This window comes from Mus caroli, chromosome 15, assembly GCF_900094665.2.
Source record: "Mus caroli chromosome 15, CAROLI_EIJ_v1.1, whole genome shotgun sequence".
NCBI lineage: Eukaryota > Metazoa > Chordata > Mammalia > Rodentia > Muridae > Mus > Mus caroli.
The window spans coordinates 9,880,292-9,905,999 of NC_034584.1; the positions used below are offsets into that span (position 1 = coordinate 9,880,292).

Below are 25,708 nucleotides of genomic sequence, written 5' to 3' on the forward strand. Positions count from 1 at the left end.
GCATCTGAATTGGACTAGATTTTAATATTTATATCCATTTTTTGTTGATATTCATAAAAATCTAGTATTCTAAGTTTGTGCACATATTAACATATTTCCAAGCCCAGATCAACATACAATGTTTCCATTCTTGCTCTTATTTTCAACCATTGTTGCAGGCTGAGGCTTATGGGTACCTTATAGCTGATTGTATCCAGTGACTTTTGGGCTTTCCTTCTAGCAGTGGGCCATGGGTTTTCAGGGAAAAGAGATGGTAACATGGTGGAGAGGAGGGAGTGATAATACTGTTATCACTTTTCTTCTTCATGTATCGTCTCAAATGAAGACATTCCAGCTTAACATTACACATCCATTGTTCCTGATCTGGATTGATCCAGTAGCTAATCAGCCTCCTGGATCTCAGATGAAAAGATTCTGCTCTAGAGAAATTAAGTGATGTTCACTCAAGACCCCAAATCTCTTTCACAGCCAAATTTAGAACACAGATCACCCTGTTCCTCCTGTAGTAACATTTCAGCAGAAGTTTCTGATAGGATTTGTAATAGCAAATATATACAGCAAAATTGTCATGCTTTTCGATAATGTAACATTTAATGAAAGAATAGCTGATGATTAGATGCATATGTAAAATAAAAGTCCTGTGATGTATGAATGCTGCTCAAACCCTATACAATGACTCAGTATGGGGTTGGCACCTTCCCCTCCCTTAAGATTTTTGCTTCAGCATATCGAGGAAAACATTCTAGAAGGTTTCTAAGAATTTTCTGCACATTTCTTCCTTGTCTTTTCATATTCCCACAAAAATAGTGGGATATAATGAAACATTTTAACTGGGTACACAGCACTTGTGGGTTGCCAGACACCATGAGACGTTGTCACTGTGCTCCTCTGGTTTTCATTGGAATCATTTTAACCATGGGCTCTTGTTCTGTAGTGTTAGAATCACACCTGGTCTGGTTGGAGTTAATTCCGGAAAAGGAGAAAAAGCAACCCCAAGCATATTTAATAAATTCACATACTACGAGCCGGGTATGGTGGTGCATGCCTTTAATCCCAGCACTTGGGAGGCAGAGGCAGGCAGATTTCTGAGTTTGAGGCCAGCCTGGTCTACAAAGTGAGTCCCAGGACAGCCAGGGCTATACAGAGAAACCCTGTCTCGAAAAAAAAAATTCACATACTACATGCTCTTGAGGTCTGTGACGTTATCCATGATTTGAGACGTCCTTCTCCGCATCTTTGGTGAATTCAACCTTACATCTTTGGTGAGACCCTCTCTTGGTATATTGTCACGTTTGTAAATACTGTTCTAGGTTTTGTCCCAAGCAATATCCACAGCTCAAAGGGTTGGGGAGAAAGAAGTTAGGGGTTTGGGGATTTTTTTGTTCTTGCAGGTTTGACCTACAGTTCATCTGCCAAGAATTCTTATCTTCATATTACATATTTTTTAGAATTAATTTTGTATTAGGTATTTTCCTCATTTACATTTCAAATGCTATCCAAAAAGTCCCAAATACACTCCCCCCACTCCCTTACCTACCCACTCCCTCTTTTTGGGCCTGGAGTTTCCCTGTACTGGGGCATATAAAGTTTGCAAGTCCAATGGGCCTCTCTTTCCAGTGATGGCCTATTAGGTCATCTTTTGATACATTTGCAGCTAGAGTCAAGCGCTCTGGGGTACTGGTTAGTTCATAATGTTGTTCCACCTATAGGGTTGCAGATCCCTTTAGGTCCTTGGGTACTTTCTCTAGCTCCTCCATCAGGGGCCCTGTGGTCCATCCAATAGCTGACTGTGAGCATCCACTTCTGTGTTTGCTAGGCCCCGGCATAGTCTCACAAGAGACAGCTATATCTGGGTCCTTTCAGCAAAATCTTGCCAGTGTATGCAATGGGGTCAGCGTTTGGAAGCTGATTATGGGATGGATCCCTGGATATGGCAGTCTTTAGATGGTCTATCCTTTCGTCACAGCTCCAAACTTGATCTCTGTAACTCTTTCCATGAGTGTTTTGTTCCCAATTCTAAGAAGGGGCACAGTGTCCACACTTTGGTCTTCGTTCTTCTTGAATTTATTACGTTTACCTTTCGCCATCTGGTAATCTCTGGAGTTAGTTGTTATAGTTGTCTCTGTTTTGAGATTGTTCTTCTGGTGATTCTGTTAGCCTGTATCAGCAGACCTGGGTGACAGTCTCTCTCCTCTGAGTTTCAGTGGTCAGAGCACTCTCTGCAGGCAAGCTCTCCTCTTACAGGGAAGGTGCACAATTATCTGGTGTTTGGACCTCCTCCTGGCCGAAGATGAAGGCCCAAAACAGGACCTTTCCCAGAAGCTGTGTTGCTTTGGCGGGTCACAGAAGCTGTCAGCTTGTGTGGTGCACACTCTCACCTGTGTAGACTATGTTCGGTGGAGTCCCGGAACCAAGATGGCTACCACCAATCTAGAGGCAAAAGCCTCCCGGGCCGGGTGGACACTTGTCCTCTGGCCAGGAAGGTGGCCGGATGTCTGGGGCCCGAAAAGGGTGCTGCCTCAGTGGCTCTGTGGCTCCCGCCTGTCCCAGAATCTGTCAGCTTCTGTCATGCACACTCTCACCTGTGCAGACTAAGTTCAGCGGAGTCCCAGAACCAAGATGGCGCCCACCGATTCTGAGGCAAAGGGCTCCCAGGCCAGGTGGACACCTGTCCTTTGGCCTGGAGGGTGTCCAGATGTCTAGGGCCTGAAAAGGGTGCTGCCTCAAAGGCTCTGTGGCTCCGGCCTGTCCCACAAGCTGTCAGGTTCTGTATTGCACACTCTCACCTGTGCAGACTAAGTTCCTAAGTTCAGCGGAGTCCCGGAACCAAGATGGCTACTGCAGATCCTGAGGCAAAGGGCTCCTGGTCCGGGCGGAGACCTGTCCTCTGGCCGGGAGGGTGGCCATATCACCTGAAGTCTTAAGATCCCGTGGCTGGTGTTGTGAGTAGCTGGAGGGTGTCAGCCAACTCTGCGCCCTAGCTACCCCGGTGCTGGTAGGACCAGAAGGTACTTGTGCCCCTACTCAGGCCATGTTTTCTGCTTCCCTAACTAATGCAGTCTCAGGTCCCGTGCAATTGGATTGGAGCAGACGCTCTGTTCCACTCACCAGAAGTCTTAAGATCCCGTGGAGGGTGTTGTGGGTAGCTGGCAGGTGTCAGCCGACTCTGTGCCCTAGCTACTCCGGTGCTGGTCTGACCGGAAGGGCCATATTACATTTTTACTAAGCTGAAAAACACAATGTATTTTTAATTTGTGTTACACAGACTCCATTAGATGTAATCTGCTGGGGTGTGTGTGTGTGTGTGTGTGTGTGTTATTTGAAATCTTGCCACTACTCACCAGATGCCCCAAGTACCATGTGAGAGTTAGAGTTCACTCAGTTTATATTGTGGGTCGTGGCCTAAAATTCTATTAAAATTCTTAAACATATAACCTCTCTCTCTTGGGGGATGGAGAGACAGCAGTTAAGCATACTGACTGCTTGCAGAGGACCCAGATTCAGATTTTGTTCCCAGGACTCACATAGCTACCCACAATCATATGTAACTCCAGCTCCAGGGAAACTGACATCCTTTTATGCCTCTGTGAGTACCAGGCACACATATGATACATAGACATACATGCCCACACAACACCCATACACATAAAATGAACACGATATAAAATAGAACAAAGCAACAACAACAACAACAACAAAAACAGCCCTATCTTTAAAGCATAACTAGCAATGAGGAGTTAGATTCTTTCCCTACACTTTCATCTCTTGCTTATGAACCATAACTGAGTCAGTTCTGCACTGTGCACCGAAGAAAATTCCTCTTAAACTCTGCCGCCTCTTCCTATGTCATCAGTCTCTTAAACCTCACAAATTCACTTAACTTCAATGTGTCCTCTCTGGAGTCAGGGTGATCAGTTCAAAATGCACATATTGTTCCTACTCTGCTTGGCAGAGTTCAGTAGCTGTTCATTAAGCTTGGAGAAAAGAGAATGGTTTTCCTTGCTGTGTGTTAGTTACCTGGGAAGTGAAAGGACTGTTTTTGAGCCAATGAATCAATGAAAAACCTCGTTCTTTCTGTTTATGGTCTTGTATTTATGGAGACACAAATGTCCTTAGGAGTCAACTCTGCTGGAGTGTTCTCACAACAATGATATGGTTCCAAATATCAAGTGATTTCTCTGACATTCTTTTTCAATGTTTTTATTTCTATGAAACAATAATACAACTTGCTACTCACCATAATAAAAATATTAATGTGGTACCCTTTGACATTTAGTCAATCAATAAAAAGTTTTTTGATACTTCCTATTTGCCAGCCATAAATTTACAATGTTTCTTATCAGAAATTCATCTTTAAATATGAGTGAAAAAAAAAAAACAAGAGATATCTTGGTAGTTACAAGTACTTTGTTAAGAATAAGCAGAAGAAGCTCAACGAACATATTCTAAAGGTCTTGACTCCATTTCTGTTCAATCAAGAAGAGGAGACTAGAGGACATATTTTTCTCAAAGAAACAATTGAGCTGAATTCTCGTTATTAAGAAGTGCCTTTAACAACTAGTTATCACTTAGAATGGCAATTGTCTCATTCTATTAAGCAGGCTTGTTTTTAACCCTATTCACCACTTCCACATACACCACTTACCGTTCTGGAACCTTGTTGAGAGTGATATTTTGCATTTTCCAATTTCTAATACATCCTTGAGCATAGGAGTTGAGCATGATCTTGGTTATATTATGATTTCTCTTACTGATATTACCCAATACAATTGAAGCATTTCAAGAATACTTATGTATGCATTAAAAGGCTCTTGGGCCACTCGTTGCTATGAATTATAGTTTATTTAGCCTGAAGATTCTTCGTGGCTCTACCTACAAATGATTATAGGTAACATGCCTTTTGAGAAAGAGTGATATCACTATATGTGTGTGTGTGTATGTGTGTGTGTATTTCCCTTTTGGGAGTCTTTACCAAAAGCATTGTGTTTGTTACAGTGCAGATAGCTCCTGTGTAAGAATATACTTCCTCTAGTCCTGATGTGTGGTCCTTTGTATGACTGAGAAACAGTCACCCAAGAGACCAGCATGCCAGAAATAACGTTTAACCACTTTTGTCTTTAGGAATGATATGGGTTGAACCCTTGGCAAATTCGGTTAGTTGGTTAAAAAAAAAAAATTAAAAAGGTTGATGACTTGTTTCCCAGCGTCCTCAGTTGCATTTCCCATGTCACAGAGTTTTATAGCAGTTCTCTGCACATTTTAAAACCAGACATGCAACCTTTAATACAGGAGAGTGAGAAATTTCTAATTGGTGTGACTTGAAGATGCATCAGATACTGTGCTTGTACCACCTTCTGAATCCATGAATTTAACTGATCTGCATGAAAGATGAGAGGCACTCTCCTCAAGCTCCCCCTAGAGAAGGACAAAGGACCCTAGGTGGCCTTCCTCACTGTCTCCCCCTGTTGCTGCACCTGACATTTCCTACCAGCATCTTCAACTGATTATTTCTGGTTTAGTGACTGAGTAGCCACAGTCCCGGTTTTCTTGCTTCTCTGCTTCCTTTTCTGATAGATCTTTTTCTATTAAGCTGTTGTTCCCTGCTCACATAAGCTACTTTTGGGAAACTAACCATTATCTATCCACTCTATGTTTCTTCAGAGTTTATACTGTCAAAACCCTCTATATTTTTTGAAGGACTTATCTTTTTTTTTTTCCAATTGGGTGATACCAGACTATTTTAATATCCTTAGTGTAGTTTTTTCCCCCTGCTGGGTAAAGTAGCAATAGTCCATGTTATCATGGAGAGTTTCTATTGTTCTAATCATGGCTATGTGCTGACCTGTTTAATTTTTCTTTGAGAATACTGCTTACCTTAAGCACTTAGGTCACATGTTCATTTATAGACATATAGATGTGAGAAAATATATATATATATAACCTTGTACTTGTGATATTTCTTCTTTGGCAGCTTTAACCATTTAGAATTGTAGTAAAGAAAATAGAAAGCAGAAAAGGGCCTTTGAGTTGTACAAGTTTCGTAAGACACATGTCCCAGAAAAATTCTGTATGTGGGGGATTGGTGGCTGCCTTCCTAATTAAACCCTCAGGATTTCATTTAAGGCCCTTATCCTTATTCATGAGTAAGTTGGTTTTTCTGCTTTGTTAGCCTTGAACAGCCTAGAAGTAGAAGGGAAAAAGACAGGTGAAACACAGATCACATATGTTTCAAAACGGAGACAATATAAAGAATGAATACATTAGACACTTCATGTAATTTCATGAGTATTGTGATTATGAAAGGTAGCAATTTGCTGATCTCTTTTCAGAGGTGTTTTTGGTTATGACAAATGGTTCCAGTTTAGATTCTAAGATTCTTTAAAAAAAAATACATGGAAAAGAAAAGACAGAAATGTGGGCTATGCAGATAACTTTTTATTAAGAACACTTTATAATCAGAAAATATGATATATTACCATCTCTCAAAAATACGCAGATTAGTTATTAATTACACATAAAGTGCACTGCGTACTTACCAGCTCATTATCTTTCTTAATTCAGTTAGAGAATTATATTAAATTGATACTCATGGAGGTTTTGGGGAAAGTGGTGGAAACTGAATTGTAGATTTATAGACATTATATTTGTTTGTCTTAAATCCTTATAGTATATACAATATAAATATTTTTAAAGGATCACAGTCTTTTATGTCTAATAGGATCTTGAACTAGGAAAAAATTGGGATTTAGCTATTTGAATGACTTTGCCTACATTTTAAATGACTCACACACAAAAGAATTATTTTTTAATTGGATATTTTCTTTATTTACATTTTAAATATTATCCCCTTTCCAGGTTTCCCCTCTGGAAATCCCCTAACTCATCCCTGCTCCCCCACCCACCCACTCCTGCCTTCCCCCTCTGGCATCCCTCTACACTGGGAAATGGAGCCTTCACAGGACCAATGGCCTCTCTTTCTGTTGACGCCAGACAAGGCCATCCTCTGCTACATATGCAGCTGGAGCCATGGCTCCCTCCATGTCTACTCTTTGGTTTGTGGTTTAGTCCCTGAGAGCTCTGTGAGGTCTGGTTGGTTGATGTTGTTCTTCCTATGGGGTTACAAAGCCCTTCAGTTCACAAAGGAAGTATTTAAACACCTATTTTATTTTATTTATTTTTTTTAGATATTTATTCTTCACTCATGTTTTACATCCCAACAGTAGTTCCCCTTCCTCCTCTCCTCCCAGTTTCCTGCCCTCCTCTCCTACTACTCTTCCTCTGCAGGCCTCTCAGGCATAGGCACCTCTCTTTATATAAAGGCTGACTAAGCAACCCAGGAGGAGGAAAAGGGCCCCTAAAGCAGGCAAATGAGTCAGAACAGGCCCTGTTCCCATCATTAGGCGTCTCCCAAGAAGGCCAACCTACACAATATATACACAGCCTTTTATTCCTAATAGGATCTTAAGGTAGGAGGAAATTGAAATTCAGCTATTTGAATGAATTTGCCTACTTTTTAAATGACTCATACACAAAGGGAGCATTTTTTATTGTATATCTTCTTTATTTACATTTCAAATATTATCATCCCCGTTCTAGGTTTCCCCTCCGGAAACCCCCATCCCATATATGCAAAAGGCCTAGGTCAGACCTATGCAAGCTCCCTGATAGGTTGGTTCAGTCTCTGTGAGAACTTAGGTTAGTCGATTCTGGGTGTTTTCTTGCCATGTCCTTGATCTATTTTTTCCTTCTATAATCTTTACTTCCCCTTTTCTGAAGGATTCTGGGTTCCATCTAACTTTGGTTGTGGTTCTCTGCATCTGTTTCTATCAGTTGCTGGATGAAACCCCTGCTGTTAAGACCTAATTTTTGAAGCACTTTGGGAATCACGAGTTCCGTCAGTATCAGGATGATGAGGACCACCCACAAGGACACTGGTGATGACTATGATCTGAGGTCCATACCTTATTCTGTGGTCTGAAGTTCATGTGCTGCGGAGTCTGCCAGCCAATCACGTGCCACAGACGACTCGTGGTACAAAGCACACGCTGTTCAAGAGAGCAAGCTGGCTTTCTGAGAGACAGGCTTTCACGTGCTTCCACTCCTAGCAACTTGCCACTGGTGGGATGGGCAGGACCAAGATGAAATTTATTCCATCAAAAGCAGCTTGCACTCTAGCTGTTTCCATGATAGAGCCTCCAAGAACACATCCTCCTTTGTTCTTCCTCTCCTTTCATCGCTCCAGAATGCCCTGTCAAACTCTCACTGGCCCTTCATTTAAACGCTCCATTGATGAGAAAGCCTCTAAGGTTTGGAATGCTCAGTCTGCATAGGAAGTCAAGAGGATCTTGGAGGATGCAGAGGTGGAGCTTAAGTGTGAAACGTCTTCTTCTTTGGGGTTGCAATAATTAGGTCAGTGCTTTGCCCCATGGTGCTTCGTCATTGAGGACTTTTGCAGAGAAAAATAGAACATGATATGTCTTTTTGTTCTTCCTGGTTTTCTCTTTAAAAATAAGCATGAATTTGAGCTGTTATTTTGATTATAGGGTGATCTACCTCCCCTCAACCTTCTGTTCTTTCCTTTCCAAGCAGGAAAGAAACAAACCAAACCAAACCAAACCAAACCAAATGTGTTGAAGCCATGTATTTACCGTAATGGCAAAGGTAAGTCACTGAGGGCATGTCCTCTCTATCCGTGTCTTTGAAAAGGATGCGATTCAGGAAACAGTTGAGTGCTGCACAAGACGGTGTTTGTGATCATCCACAGTGGCGGATTACAGTGTGTGTCCTCTGTGCTACTCTGTGCTTTTTGAGGTGCCAAGTTTTGAACCATCACGAATCGATGAGCTAACCAGTCATCTCATACACCTGGGGCAGCATGCTGAGTTCCTGGACGCAGCCTTAGACGCAGTTTGGCAGAGAACAATTCAGTTGAGGGATCACTATCAGCTCTGGGTACTGTGTGAACGTTGCCAATGTGTGTGTAACAACAACAACAACAAAATAAAGTCTGAGTCTATTTTCTGGAGATTTCCCAAACTTAAAAGACTTAAAAAAAAAATTCTGCCTTTACCATGGAATTGAGTTCAAAGAAGTTGTCAATGTCTATTTTATAAGAGCAGTGTGGTCTTTTTGGGCATGGTTGCATTTTAATCGTTTCATGGATGTTAAGGGCTTTCCTTGCAGTTCACCCCTGCTTGTCTTTTCTTTCCAAAATTCCCCTTAATCTGGCTCTCAATAGGAGGGACTTGCCTCCTGGGGACCAGCAGAGGCAAAAGATAACAGGAAAACCCGCACTATGCCAAGGCATCTGGAAACATGAAAGGTCAGACCCCACATTTCTGTAAAAATACATCTTTTTCCACAGAGTCAGGAAAACTGCTATCATTAAAAAAAAAAAAATCACTTTCATTCTCTTTTCTTTCTCCCTAGAAAAATGTGACAATATATTCTAACTGGGGCTGATGAACTGCAAACAGAGTTTTGTTAAAACCTTCCAAACCCAATTTCAAACACCTTTAGAGGGATAACCGATAAAGTGTCTAGCCCTGCCATAAACACAATGCTATTGCCACCTTTTTGAAGTATGCGTTTATATTACTATTATTATCATTATTATTTTTCTTCCCATTCTTCATTTTGCATAAATTGAAATTCCTTCAAAACTTCAGTGGCATGTTATTAAAGTATCTGTATATAAAAAAAATTGCAAATGATTTTCTTCAGGGGGAAGCTGCTGCCAGAGAGATCTTTGAAGCCCTGGCTTTTGTTGTGAATCTGAGAACCATTGTTACCCAACAGATTCATACCCTAGGCAGAATTGCTATGGAATAGAATTTGTGAAACACCGTGCCAGCCTGGCATGCCTCAGGAAGAAGTAGGACCAGGGACATCCATCAAAAATGGAGATATATAGGTCTCAACAGCCACTGCTTTCCTTCATAACGGGAGAGCAAAAGCAAATCACATGCACTTTAACTCTTTTGTCTGGCCATGGTCAGGGCAAGTCTCCAGCAAATCCCAAGTGTGAAAAAGCACATCTCATGCATCAGAAGGACAGGTTTGAATAGTACTTGAAAATGGTATGATGTGCTTTGCCTCTCTGCCTCATAAACACACATGCATGTGTGCTCACTACCTATCTTGTTTCTCAAGCTCTAAGGAGATGATAACTACAAGTGACTGGTGAAAGAGCTTTCAGAGTCAAAGGTGTTCAGTTGCTTTGATCTGGTCAGTCTGCCACATCCTTCTATGATCTGGGGTTTGGTGTGTAGAGTGACAAGAAAATAGGGCACTTTGAGGCATTATTGGGTGAATTACCTTTAAAATAACATAAAATTAGGCTTTCAGTATCTTTATGTCTTTAGAGACATTAATATACTACCATACAATAAGAAGGGTAAAGAAAATTTTAGGGACTCCTGCCTGTGACCTGAGATTTCCATGTGAATGTATGCTGCCTGATTCTTATAGTCAGGTTTGGATATATTCAGCAGGACTGTTTGAAAAACATATTGATACTACATAATGTCAGGAGGTATAAGTCAATAAGGACCCTGCCTAGGTAGGCTAGGTTTTTTTTTTTTTTTTTTTTTTTTTTAGATTTAGTGCTTAATTAGTCTGTAAGTCAGAAATAAAAACAGGGATCTCTGCTTAATTCTAAGGTATTAGAAAGAAGGAAAACTAAAGGAAAATAAAAAAAAATACTACAAGAACAGACATACAACATTTAATTTTAGACAGATCAGTGAGTGCATTACTTTTGACATCCCTGGTAACATTCGTTTTATAACTATTTTCAGTATTTTAAGTTGAGGTTGAATAAATTTATGGAGTATTGAGTGTTTAAAGCTAAAGAAGTCCCCAGCGATGCCTTTTTCTATGAATCATTAATTACATTTGAAGTTGAATCTTCTACTTGACTCTTTGCTTTTGCCTCACTGTACTGAAGTGGACTACATTTAAAAGATAACTAGGCAAGATTCATTACAAAGAGAATTACCGAAAGTTTAAATAATTTCTTTGCGCTAAGCAGTTGTCTCTTAGAAAAAGTCAGTTTCACTAGTTATTATAGCTGTCCCCTGAGAGGCTGTGTCAGAGTCTAACCAATACAGATGCAGATGCTTGCAGCCAACCATCAGACTGAGTATGGGGACCCCAGTGGAGGTTGCAACCTGATAGGAAGAACAACATTATCAGCTAACCAGATCCCCCAGAGCTCCCAGGGACTAAAGCACCAACCAAGGAGTACACATGAAGGGACCCATGGCTCCAGCCGCATTTGTAGCAGAGGATTGTATTATCTGGCATGAATGGGAAAGGAGACCCTTGGTCCTGTGGAGGCTCAATGACCCAGTGTAGAGGAATGCTAGGGAGGTGAGATGGGAGTGGGTGGATCGGGGAGCACCCTCATAGAAGCAGGGGGAAGAAGGAGGGATTAAATGGTTTGAAGAGGGGAAACAGGAAAGGGGGACAACATTTGAAATGTAAGTAAATAAAATAACCAATTAAAAAAAGAACTTTGGGGATCATGTGGCTTCAGTGAAAAAAACCTATACATCTACATACCTGTTCTTTCCCAACTGGCCAATGTTCTTCAAGTTTTTTCCTTACCCTTTAAAACCATGTGTTTCAGAATTTGCACTTTTTTTTTTCTAAAAGGGGGTTCATTGTTTTCTTCTACATGATGAAGATATAAAAACATAGACCATGGTAGTGGCTTATTTGTAGATAGCTATACTCATAATGGGTTAATTTATTTCCTGAACCTACAATATTTTAATTTGAATCCTGTGCTAACCCTAGGTATAGTAAGCAAAGCACCAGTGCATAAAGGAATGAAAACGATTCTTTTCTTAAGGAAAAGACATGAAAGGGAGTGATTCAGAATAATTAATTTGTGCCAGGTCTGTTTCACAGAGGTAAATCCAGATTCCATTTCACTATATCAAATACTAGTCTAATATTTATAGTCATCAACAATGTACTGAATATTTGATGTCTTCAAGAAATGTAGGAATCTGCTCATTTGACAGACAAAAAATTATAAAAGATTTTTTAAAAAAAGGACCAAGAAATCTCTTATGAACAATATATTTTATATTGTATTTTTCCCTTTATTTTTCTTGTTTACCATGTTTTCAGTCTGCCCCTATACTTGTCTGAAAAAGAACTATGGTCTTGACACAGTTGAAACTCTGTCAGACCATGGGGTGCTGAATACATATTTTGCTTGTTTTATTACATTGTATTAATCTGTATGACGATATAAGAAATGATAACAAAAAAAGCAACTGGCCATTTTAAAACTGAGAAGCTACTGTGGAAAGTCTTTCTTCCCTAGAGGCTGGGGACAGGCACAATCTGCTTCCTGCTTTGTGCTTTTCAGAAATGCGTCTGGTTCTGTTACTTGACAAAGATGGCCTTGACAGAAAATCATCCCAAATGGTAATTACTGTTTGAGGGAATAAAAAAAAAAAAAAAAAAAAAAAAGGTCACGACTGTTCTATCCTTTATTTTCATCTTAAGACCATTTCCCTTAATTGTGGGACTGGGGTGGTTTTGATTTCTGATTTTCCTTATAGGTTAAATTATTTTTCAAATCTGCATCTTATCTGTTTAATCATATTCATTCTGAAGAGGGTAGAAAATCTACTTAGCTGTCCACTTTATTAAGTTTTTGCTATAATTTATGTCACTCTAATAGAATCAGGACAGACGAAATTAAATCGGGAAAACAAGTTGGAGCCTGTGGCTTCCAGAGTCTCCTTGGCAAAGTTTGAAGTCACCAGATTTTCTAAGGATGGGGAGAGGGATGGGACAGAGTAACATTAGAAAGCTTGCTCGATGAAAGTAAATGCCCTGGTAACATTTATATTTATATTTGTTTCAGCAGCAGAAACGTGAAAGAACACTAGCTAGGGGTTTTGATTGCTCTCTAACTTTATAGAACCATTTCCAAAATCACTCAAAAGTTTTAAGCAGGAGACTTGTTCCAAAACCTTGACATCAATTGTGTAAAGAGAGGAATTAGAATATTTTATTTTCCATTATTCGTTCCCTGGGCAGAAATAAAGCAGTGTTTGTAGTGGTTATCAATACAATAAATCGATGTACACAACTAATTTGACCATTCAGGCATTAAAATAACCCTCCATTTTATTCTTTAATTATTCAGAAGATTTATCTCTTCTTTCCATTTCTTTTTTTTAATAGCCATATAATTTAAAAACATATACACGAAAGATTCAGAGAGAGAGATGAAAAATTGTCATGTGGAAGGAATTACTGGAGAAATTGCATTACTATAATCTGTTTTGTCTAGTCTAGAAACTAATTCAATAGGAGTCTGAACTAATATCTGGTGCTCTAGGAACCATATGAACAAGACTGGTGTTGCTGGTTGTCAGGGACAAATGTGAGCATTAAAATGTTAGACTTCTATGTAGATTTCTAAGAGTCCATGTGTTTGCAAGTGCTTTAAGTCACATGTGAACTTGACTTCTCTTTAGGAATGAGCATTTTAGGTACCTACTCTGTATAAAAAAGTAATAGAGGTGCTATGTGGGATGATATCCAGTACAGAGAAGACATTGTAAGACGCTGAAGTAAAATGATTATTTTGAGAGCTGAATCAAAAAATGACTTAGCAATAATTTTTTAGGAGCAAAGCAACAAAATCAGCCAACTTGATATTGATAGGGTAACACTTTGAAGGAGAGTGAGGAGGGGTATATAGGAAGATTTGGAGGGAGGGAAGGGAAGTGGGAAATGTTGCAATTATAATTTCAAAAAGAAAAAAGAAATAGGAAAACAAAACAAGACATCTGCCAGATAAGATGTACCGTACCTACAGGTGACATGACAGTTGTTGGGTGACAAATTGCTTTCTGTTTGTATTTGAGGGCTGTTCCACAGGAGGAAATTTGATGACTGGTTGTGTAATCATGGTTAAAAAGCTCATGGGTTAGGAGGCCATGGCTCTAAGGTAGTACCTGCTGTTGTTATTTAACTAAATGGTCATGCTACCAAGTTTCCTTCTAAATATTTATTCTGATACCCATAGACATGGATTATTTTCAGACTTTGAACAAGATCTTCTCTTCATGGTAGACAACAGCCAATGGTGCTCAGCCATAAGTAGGACTTCTGTATAAACCCAATCCTCACTAAAGCTCAGGAAACATCCTAGAAGAGGAGGCAGAAAGAACATGAGAGTTGGGAGACATGGCATAGAACTGTAATGTGCACATGATATGGCTAGTGTACTCACAAATTCATAGCAGCTGTGGTCCCCTGCACAAGATCTACACAAGAAGACTCTAGGCAAAATTTCACTATAAAATAGACAGATGATCTTCAGGGTCCATCCCTTACTAAGGAGCCACAGGCAGTGGACACTTGATTGTGGAAGGGAAAAGAATCCTTTTTTGAGAATGTGGGCACTGGGAACTTTTTCATGTTCCCATAATGGTTCCACATCCATGTACAGCTCTGCTTGGACTTATGGGTCATAAAATTAACAGACATTAGGTTGGGAGGGGATGTGCATGGTGAAGGAAATGTGGGAGGGGTTGGCAGGAACAAATGATGAGTAGATACGAGTATAGTTCGTTGTGTGCATGTGTGAAATCTTCAAAAATAAAGAAAAATATTAAAAAGCTAAGCCAGTATATAAAGTGATGGATTTCACTATGACATTTTCATACTTATGTGTTACTATATTGGCTATCCGTTTTTCCCCTTCCACATACTAACATCCTGTTGCACATGCCTGTCTGACTCTTTCTACTCCCAGTTAGTACCTCTGTTTGTTTTCTTTTACAGGTATTCCATTACTCTCTCTCTCTCTCTCTCTCTCTCTCTCTCTCTCTCTCTCTCTCTCTNTCTCTCTCTCTCTCTCTCTCTCTCTCTCTCTCTCTCTCTCTCTCTCTCTTCTCACCTTTCTTAGGAGCTCCTCCTCTAGTCTCATGTTCCTCTTTCCAGTTTTCATATCTATACACATACACAAACACAAGCACACATACACACACACACATAAAATATACATACATGTACATCTATGCATGCACACATAATACACACACACACACACACACATATGTATTTGCAAACACCTACACATCAAACTTTAAATCTAGGTCTTACATTTTTCTAAAGTAAGAGGCTGAATTGTGACTTTGAAAATGAAGCTGTACCCTTTCAGATACTTGCATAGTCTAAGCACTGAAGACTGAATTCTATGTTTGGCTATTTGGCTGTTGTTAGCAGTGATGCATGAAGCAGAAAGAAAACAGCTTGATTTCCATAAGTTAGGCAAACTCTGGAGAGCTGGGAATGGCAGGGAGGCAATTGGCTCACAAAATAAACTGACCGAACCGGAAGCCAAAATTAAATAGAGTGTATAAGGGCACCCCAGGGATCGTCTTAACAATGTACTAGTTATGAACTAACTATAGTCGTTATTACCTTTGCTAATGAAGAAACCATAGGAGAAGGCAAGAAGCGCCTCTCTCTGATTACCATAGGCTTCCGGTTTAACTAGCTAAGGCATTCAATGATCCCTTAAAAAATGGATTTACTCTAATGTCTATCCGCTATTAGTGAGGATACTATTAGACATGGTTTAGGTTTTGAAAGTATGAAGACAGTTTGGCTAATGATGGCTGAAACTGCTGGAAAAGCTGTACTCTTAGACTTTCATAGATTCTTTATACCCTGTTCTGTGACTTGATAATGATTTTAGTTTCTAATATGTTTTTAAAAAGTCTTAGGGAAATTATTAATGACAATCCTTATGTAGATATTGAATTCTATTGGTTTGGTAATGTCTTTTTAACTGTTTCTGGTGCTGGGAGTTTGGAAAAATATTTTCTGATTGGTAGGTCTTCATATACAGCCATCAAAGTGAATTAATATGCAAAATGGAGACATCATAAAAGAAGAAAACAGCATCATTAACTGATATCAAGATTTGGTTTGAAAGCCCATGAAAACTAATGGCTACAAGAGCCATGAAAGTCATTCTTTATCTAGCTTTCCTTAGATTTAAAGAAGTTAATGACGCTTCATCATTCTTTTGACCCAGTTTCTGTCTGTTATCATTCTTTCATTTGTGCATATGATTACCAACAAGCTCCTTATGTCTCGAGAACATACTAAGCCAGTGAATTAAAAACATAGGATGAAGTCTCATCTGGACTAATGGGAAATGACCTTCAGCTGAGAGCCTTATACTCAGTTGTACCTCAGTGTTCTTTAACAACTTTTAAAGGAATACTTTTGAGTATAAAATGCAATTACATCATTCTCTGCCTTTTTCTTTCCTCCCTCCAACCCCTCTTGTGTACTTGCCTCACATTCTCAAATTCATGTCATCTAGTTTCTTTTTTCTTTAAACTCACTCTCTCTCTCTCTCCCCCCTCTCTCCCTCCTTCCCTCCTCTCCTTTGTCTTTCTTTCTGTGTGCATATATTCATATTTACAACCTGTTAAGTCAGTATAATGTTATTTATAACATTACTTTTATGTATATAACTTCGGAGACAGCCATGATATTGGGTAACCAGTTAGCAGCTGTACACTTACCAGAGGGAGACTATTTCTCCTGCTCCTAGCAGTTATTTATTGCCTATAGTTCTTTGTCAAAGGTTAAGAAAGCCAAGTAGATTTCTCCCTTTCATATTAACCAATTTATCGGTGTCATCTTTTTTCATGTCTTGTTTAGGCACATGTTTTTGAAACTTCATAATAGTAGCTCCACTGACATTAGTAGAAGACATAATTTCACAGCAGACATTCTGTTCCTCTGGCTTTTACAATCCCTCTGGCTCCATTTGTCTGCTGTTCCTTGAACCTTAGATCAGGAGTTGTGCTGTAGGTAGTTTAGTTGTGGTTGGGTATCCCGAGCTTTTGTCCCCGCCGGCAAGAACACACTCGGGACAACCAGAATCTTCTGCAGCAAAAGCTTTATTGCTTCTTCAAGAGGGGAGACCCCGACCCCAGAAAATGGAGTTGCTTATATAGCCCTCAGCCATGGCGTTTCAGCACCTGATATGGCGTGTCAGCTCCTGATTTGTTGCTCGCCTGTGACCCCACTACTACGCCCCGAGATGGGCAGTGACTAGGAGTGAGTTCACTCTCGCACCTGCGTACAAGGCTTGTTTACTAGTTAGGCACAGCGGAGGCCAGTGCCATCTTATAATGGCGATTGCTCGCGGCTCGCGATTGCTCGTGGCACGGCTCTCCACAGTTGGGCACCACATGACTACTTAGTCTCTGTATTTTGATCAGTTGTTAAAATAACCATTTCTGTCTGTTGTGAAGAAAAGTTCCTTTGTTGAGGGGTGAGAGCGACACTTCTCTGTGGGAATCAGGATAAAGATCCAGCTTGGGTCCTTGAGGTTTATGTCTGAAATGCATTGTGTTTTTTATAGTGTTTTCTTAAGATTCATTCTTGCTTAAAGGACTACCCTTTCCTGTCCCGGGCTGAACGAGGCAGGCTCGTGGACCAGTGACATCCAGAAATTAAGAGGTTTTTTTGAGACCCGGGAGGTCGCAGAGTGGTGCTCCGCGGCTGTCATCATGCCACAAAATGAATATATTGAATTGCACCATAAACGATATGGATATCGTTTGGACTACCATGAGAAAAAGAGAAAGAAAAAAGGACTGGAGGCCCATGAATGTTCAAAGAAGGCAAAAAAAAAAAAAAAAAAAAAAAAAAAAAAAAAAAAAAAGAAAGAAAGAAAGAAAAAAAGATTGGCCTGAAGGCTAAGCTCTACCATAACCAGCGCCATGTCGAGAAAATACAAATGAAAAAGACTATTAAGATGCATGAGAAGAGAAACACCAAGCAGAAGGATGATGGGAAGATTCCACAGGGAGCATCCCCGCCTATCTGCTGGACAGAGAGGGGCAGTCAAGAGTAAAAGTACTTTCTAACACGATTAAGCAGACACGGAAAGAAAAGGCGGGAAAATGGGAGGTCCCTCTACCCAAAGTTTGTGGCCAAGGAGAAACAGAAGTATTGAAAGTTATTCGAACAGGAAAAAGGAAAAAGAAGGCATGGAAGAGAATGGTTACTAAAGTCTGCTTTGTTGGTGATGGCTTTACAAGAAAACCACCTAAATATGAAAGATTCATTAGGCCTATGGGTCAACGTTTCAAAAAAGCCCATGTCACACACCCTGAGCTGAAAGCTACCTTTTGCCTGCCTATTCTAGGTGTGAAAAAGAATCCATCATCCCCATTATATACAACCCTGGGGGTGATTGCCGCAGACCCTCTGGGTCCCTGTGTCTGTGTGGAACGGGTCTCTTGACGCGGGTGGGCAAAGCGTGGATGAATGAGTGACAAACAGACACACACAGGAGAGTTCATGTGGAATCTGAGTGTAATGTTCGAATCGAGCATCAGACTTTTTATACAGAAGACAATAAAGAAGTTGGGTGACACACCCACAAGGTACAAATGAGGTAACCGGATGCTTAATGATTCTTACATAGAACAGAGGAATGAAAACGCAAAGATCGGAAGGAACTGGGCAATAAAACAATTGAGACAAAGTCAGCTATATCTAAGGTCAGCTATAGTTTTAGAAGCCAGGTGTGAGAACTTTTCACTCCTAGGGCAAGGGCTTTCACATCCAAGTCATGGTTCTAACTAGGGAGTTCCGTTCTAGCTAACCATCTCATGAATAATGCAAAACTCTAAAACCACAGCCCAATCTACTTCCTAAACCATTGTAAATTCCTGTGAAGGGCAGTGACCTAACTTTTATTCTAAGTGATAGTGTAATACCAGGGGCAGTACTGAATTCCAAGCCCAAGGTCTTGCTAAGGACGATCTAGGACTGTTGGAACACTGGCAGATGGCTATAGCTATGTCAGAATTCAATCTTAAAAGGCACTTATGATAGAAAAATATTGAAAGAGGGCACGTGGATCCATACACTAGACTAACACGGGAATGGAACGCAGGAATGAAAAATTACTGTATGGGTAGGGAATGCTAGACTCCAGGAGGAGAGCTTCTTTGAATCTCTTTGCCTCATGAGTGACTTTTAAACCTCTCGGCTTGTCCAGTTGCCTCGACTGGAGAGCGTAGCAGGTGATCACCAAAGGTACAGTTATTGAAGTGAATGTGAGCGATTTGGGCCTTGTGACATAAGGAGGCAAGGTTATTTGGGGAAAGTACGTTCAAGTTACCAACAATCCTGAGAACGACCGCTGCATAAATGCGGTCTTGCTGGTCTGACAGTGACGTCACTCATACACGTCATTCCACTCACTACTGAAGACCACACCCTGTCAGGAAAACACCGTCACTGGGGTCTTTCTGAACCACCGAGCAGCCTTGCCCCATGTGCAGTCATCAAGTATTTACTAAGTTGTAAAGGAAAATAAAACTGCTCAGTTTGACAGTTAAAAAAAAAAAAGATTCATTCTTGTTTTCTTTCTTTTTCCATTTTTCTAATTAGGTATTTTCCTCATTTACATTTCCAATGCTATCCCAAAAGTCTCCCCATCCCCTTCCCCCCTCTCTCCTCCCCCCACTCCCACTTCTTGGCCCTGGCGTTCCCCTGTACTGAGGCATATAAAGTTTGCAAAACCGATGGACCTCTCTTTCCAGTGATGGCCGACTAGGCCATCTTTTGATACATATGCAGCTAGAGACACGAGCTCCGGGGTGTACTGGTTAGTTCATATTGTTGTTCCACCTATAGGGTTGCAGACCCCTTTAGCTCCTTGGGTACTTTCTTATTTTTAACTATGGTTAGCATGTGCATCTATGTGCATGCACACCCATTTGCATGTAGTGTGACTGCCCTTAGAGCCCAGAATAGGGTCTCAGGTCCCCTGAAGCTGGAGTTACAGGCAATTATGAGGTGCTCAATGTGGGTTCTTTGAACCAAACTCTGGTCCCCTGGAAGAGCTGTAGGAACTTTTACTTTGTGAGGCAAATCTCCAGACCAAGTGCTTCAATTTTCTTATTTCTAAAGCTGAAGTATAATAATTTCTTGTCATATATTTCTTGTGGTTTTTAAATAAGATATCTGCATATATTGAAGAGAGAGTCTCATGCTGATCAATAAGTATCAGTAATTAATCCTTATTGTTTTACTTGTTTCATTTAATGCATACCCATGAACTCAATAACACAAAAGAGTGAGGCAGATAACCAATATGAAATAAGTCATTTTACAGGGACAATGTAGAGTTCCTGTGATATGATGTCTTTGCCTTTTAATTTGGGAAATATATGTAGGTTCTTAAGCTTTAGGGTAAATAACCATAGATGTATAACAACAATATTAGGTATACAATTTGTAGTAGTTCTATATAGATTTTTATGAATATAATGTTTATATTTTATAGACAAAAGAAGCAAGCAGTAGGTTAAATCAATTGTCCAATATCAAGTGGTTCATAAACAATAGCGTAGAATTCAAACTCTGTATGTGACTATAATTGAAGTTGCTGTGGTATCTGCCCACATAACTTCTTTCCACTCAAAGATCCCTGAAAATAAATAAATAGAAGAAAAACATAGGAACTCAGTTTTTGAAAACAATTTACTTGGGGGCTGGTGAGATGGCTCAGTGCTTCAGGAGAGCACTGACTACTCTCCTGAAGGTCTTGAGTTCAAATCCCAGCAGCCACATGGTGGCTCACAACCATCCGTAATGAGATCTGACGCCATTTTCTGGTGTGTCTGAAGACAGCTACAGTGTACTTATATATAATAATAAGTAAATCTTTTAAAAAAAAGAAAAAGGAAAGAAAAGAAAACAATTTACTCAATGTAAAAGCCCTGTAAACAGGTAACAGCTCTAACTTTCTATGCAAAGCAGCTGTCTCTTTGTATCTGGAATAATTAATTAAAATAGGTCATTCTGATCTATAAAGATGTAGAGGAGCTGAACTGTGATTGCTTTCGAGATTAATTCTCTAGATTTACTGTCATGATCATCAAAGTGCTTATGCTAATGTTTCCTAGACTTGAACTTTGGAAAATCGATGTCCATCCCCCCACCCCCTCGATTTTCACATTGTAAACTGCAGGCAACCTTCTTGATAAAGTGGAATTTAGGTCAAATCTCTCAATTCAAGCAGGTTCTTTGTACGTGGAATACGGAAGCAAATTAAGAAGGAAGGAGAAAGGCCTTAATTTGCCATAATCTCCGGTTGCAGTAGCTTGTGGGATGTTAGCTGAAAATGCATAAATACACTGAACAAGTGGAAATTGCCCCTTGAGTAGAAGGGGTGTTATTAGGAGCTGTGAATGTATTTAGAATTCCACCCCTTCCCCCAGGATAATGAGCCAAGTATAGATTCCCTCCATTTTCTATTCTTCTTTTAAATTTCCTTCTTCCTTCTTATTTTTCTTGTTTCTTTCAGTAAATGGTACTCTAGGAGAGATCACACTTGATTTAAATAAAATAAGACTTACTCTTTTAGTAAAGCAAGCAGGAGAAAGTCCTGTTTTTTTTCCCCTTTGTTTATTTGTTTTTTTTTTTCTTATAGATACCTTGCCCAGATTCAAGATCTGATTTGCCTGAATGAGAAACAATGTGATCTGCTAGAGAATAATATTGACATAAAACCACAATAGGACTTGTCACAAAATGCATGCCAAACATTATAGCAATGTACTCTAAAGCTTTAATTAACATATTTGTTAAATGCCAATTCTGAGAATAGACACCATCATAGAAGAAAAGACTTTCCCCAACACAGATAATGCAGATAGCCTGGCTTCCTTTTAAAAGAGATTTTGACAGTTATACTATTGAGCTCTGTAATTCTGCCGGGAACCCACTCCCATCCTTCTGTCACCCAGGCTTTCAAAATCAGAACAGAGGAGAGAGTCAGTTGCTTTTATGGTTGTACAACGTCTTCTGAGACAGGAGATGTAAATGGTTGTATATCCAGACTAGGGAATTTGCATACTGAATACCTCTCCTCAGTGTCATGTGCCTACCTCTGCCCTGCCACTTAATTTACATATTCCCCAGTCAAGTTGTTTCCTGATGGCTCCCTTACATGAATGGGTAGGTGAGTAATTTCAGTAAGTAAAGTGGCTTTGTGAATGAATGAACAACTTTCAGTGGTGTGTGTGTGTGAGACTTTCTTTTCTTGTGTTTAATATTCAGAACTGTCATCTTGTATGCACACTGTTAGATGAGGCACTGAAGTCGGTTATACCACTGACAAATCACACTGGATTATACTAGTCTGGACTGGGCTTGGAGGGATTTTGAGATTGAGGAGAGAAAGTCTTTCTAATGAGGAACCTAGGATACACAAGCCGGGTTCTTTACCACACCCAGAGAACAAAGACTCTGCGAAGTGACAGGCAGAGCAGAGGGAAAGGGTTAAACAGTAAGAATGACACTTTAGTTTTGGAGAAGATTTAATTTTATCCCAAGCATTTGCTGTAGGTTTCTGTCTTAGAAATCATTTTCCTGAGTGGAGAGGATAAAAATTTAGAAGGAGTGTTTTCATGGACCATGGAAAGAGCAGAGGATGTCAGGTGTGGGTCTTGTCCATGGTGAATACATTTTCCAACTATTTAAGATTGATTATCAGGGATCTAACTGTGTCTCTCTGCCATTTGTAACATTCTTGGCTATCTCTCACTATCTTCATTTCCATAAAGCAATGTTTCCCAAATGGCAGTAATTTTATCATGAGGCACCATTTACTAATGTCCTACGATATTTTCTGTACCTAAAACTGGGGGTGGGAGGTTGCATGTGTGTAGGGGCCATGGCACGCTGGTAAGTATTCTGCCACTGTTTAGGACAGATTCTTGCAACCGAGACTCATGTGGCCTACAGTGTCAGTAGTGACCTTTGAGAACACCACCTCTAGCTCATCCCTTGACCCTGTTTTCTTGGAGAGAGCCCCTTTCTTCTTTGGCTCCTGTTGTACACAAAGCCAAACCGAATAAACCAAATAAAACCCCCAAAGATCATTAACCGTAATCTCTCCTAAGTTGCTATGCTTGTTCATAAACTTGTTTGCACTTCCACCTCTAGTGCCTCTCTTCATCTAGCTTAAAATGAAAAAAAAAAAAAAGATTTCTGACTTCTCTGCCAGCTATATGTCAACCTGAGACAAGCTAGAGCCATTTTGGAAGGGAGAACCTCAATTGAGGAGAAAATACTTTAATTGAATTGGCCCATGGGCAAGCCTGTGCTGCATTGTCATGATTAATGATTGAGTGTGTCTGTGTGTGTGTCTGTGTGTCTGTGTGTGTGTCTGTGTGTGTTGGGGGGTGCAACTCAGCGAAGGCAGGTGTGTTGGGTGTTATAAGAATAACTAGAAGCATCAGCTTGGAACTAGCACCCAGGTGTTTTTGGTGCAAGCAACAAGTCCAGGCAAATTCAAGAAGGGAGGAAGGAGACACACTGAATTGATGGTGCGAGGCATAAATTGAATTGCAAAGGCCAGGGCAGAGTATCTGGGTCAATACGGCAAGGATTCACAAACACTTTACCATCATTAATGACAAGTTTAATGGGACCTCGGTGTCTCTGGTCATTTCCCTTGACTTTGAGGCAGCTTCTGATCGTGATTACCTGTCTCTCCAGAAACCTCGCTCTCTTTGATGCCATAGCACCAGTTATTATTATCATTATCATTATTATTTCTGAGACAGGGATTGACATTCATCCCATGATGAACCTACCTTGCGAGTGCTGGGATTACAGGTATGTGCCCAACGTCTGGCTTCCGGCTTCTGATCACTCCTCATTTCTAAGCTGACAGAGACTGTCAGCTCCAGGGTCTCTGTCCACACTCATCTCCTAATTGTATAAATATTCACTGAACACTTTTATCTCATCCACTATTTTATTTGCTAACCACATTCGGAGCGGAGCCTAAACTGTTAACTCCAGCATGGCACATTTTTATCCATTGTCGGCTTACATTTCCATGACTATATTTGTGTCTCTTTACCAGACAGTGAACATTTAGCACTGTTCTAGCTCTGGGTTCTAATACGTAGTTCTGGACCCACTTACATTTTTGCTTCCCTCTTGTTCTCTCACCCCGTTGTGCAATATACCCCGACAGAGCAGTTCATTAATTCCATTGTTCTATGCCAGTCATTCATTTGAATTATTTATCCACCACTTACTAGATGCTAGCCATCACCAGCTCGGGTTAGGTGTGGTACCCTGTGCCTGTTAGTGAGCAGTGATATGAATCTGGAAAATGGAAGTGTGGAGTGTCACCAAGTACTGCTATTTTACTTAATGGTCATTAGACTGACCCACTACAGATTGCATTGCACTGTTATAAAGCATTGACAGACATAGAGAATGCACAACATTCCAGAAAGACAGGTAATCAAGGGTGAGGGGCAGTGAGCGAGGAGGCTAGCATCATTTAAGTGTGGGAAGAAGGACCTTGTAACTTACTTAATAGTTTTATGGGAGTACATAGTGTCGTGTGCATGCATTTGCATATTTTATCTTCATGTTTAGCATCTCCTACATCTTCCCCAGCAATAACAAAGGGTCTCTCCCATTCCTTCTCAAGCCTCCTCCCTACCTCTCTCATTAATAACTTTGGGGTTTTAATTCCTCATGAATATTTTTAACTTAGCAATGTTTCAACTTAACTATTTTGCTATACATATCTTCTAGCAATTTCTGTAGGGTTTTATTGTAGGATTAACTTTTTCAGATGACGATTTGGCTAGACATAAAAAAACAACATATTTAGAAGATTGACAATATAAATTCAGTGTTATCTTGCAGATGAGAAGTCTAATTAAAGTTGCCAGATTTAGAAATAATTACATAGACTAGCCAGTTAGAATTAAATCTCAGAGAAACAAAGACTGTTTTTTTAAAGCTTAAGTACATCATATACTATGTAATTTGGGAATGCTTATATTAAAGTATTATCCATTGTTTATCTGCCATTTATGTATTAACTGGGCATCTTGTACTTTATAAGACATCTTTAAATTTAACATAACCTGATTATTGTTCCTATGTTCCTCTTGATGTCTATAAGACATGTTTCTGGAGATTATAAGGAATGTATGTTTACCCTTGGGATTTGAAAATGTTGCCACATGTGTCTGGTTGTGAATATGCTTATTTATACCCTCTTTATTAAATTAGCACATCTCTTAAATGCAATTATCTCATTTGTCTTCAATTCTGGAATTAAAAATAATCTTCTGTCTGAAAATTTCCTTCCGAGTTTCCCTCTCTCAGTTTGTCCTAGAACTCCTGACGCTGAGCTGTCTGAATACAGCTTGTATGGTGTGTAGCTGCTCTTTCATAGTTCCTTCTCTGTGTTCGAGAAGACTTCAAACAGACAGCACTGCCTCAATGCCTTCCCAGCACTTAGTTATGCCTGCTCGGCTATTTGCCTGATCATCAGCTTACTTGCTGAGAATGGGCCTTCCCTGTTTCCCTTAGAGGGTGCAACTAAAGTGCCATGGCTCTTTGATTTGCACTCCTTTAGTACCTTGTTTGTAGCTTCTTAACAGATTAAAGACTTATAGACTAATTGCAATGGGCAAAAGATACATCTTTGGACAAACTGTAGCTTCATGGTCATATGCATCACCCTTGGCCTTGGCAGTCCCTGCCTTGTTTGTCCTAGGGCTTTGGGCTGAACTGTTTCCTCAAATTCTTATGTTCAAGTCAGAGCTCCCAGTATTTCTTTTTTTTTTTTTTT

General features: G+C 40.0%; 1 pseudogene; it reads left to right on the plus strand.

Moving 5' to 3' along the window:
- Positions 1–17,579: 17,579 nt before the first annotated feature.
- On the plus strand, positions 17,580–19,253 carry LOC110310980 (annotated as a pseudogene).
- The last annotated feature ends 6,455 nt before the right edge of the window (positions 19,254–25,708 follow it).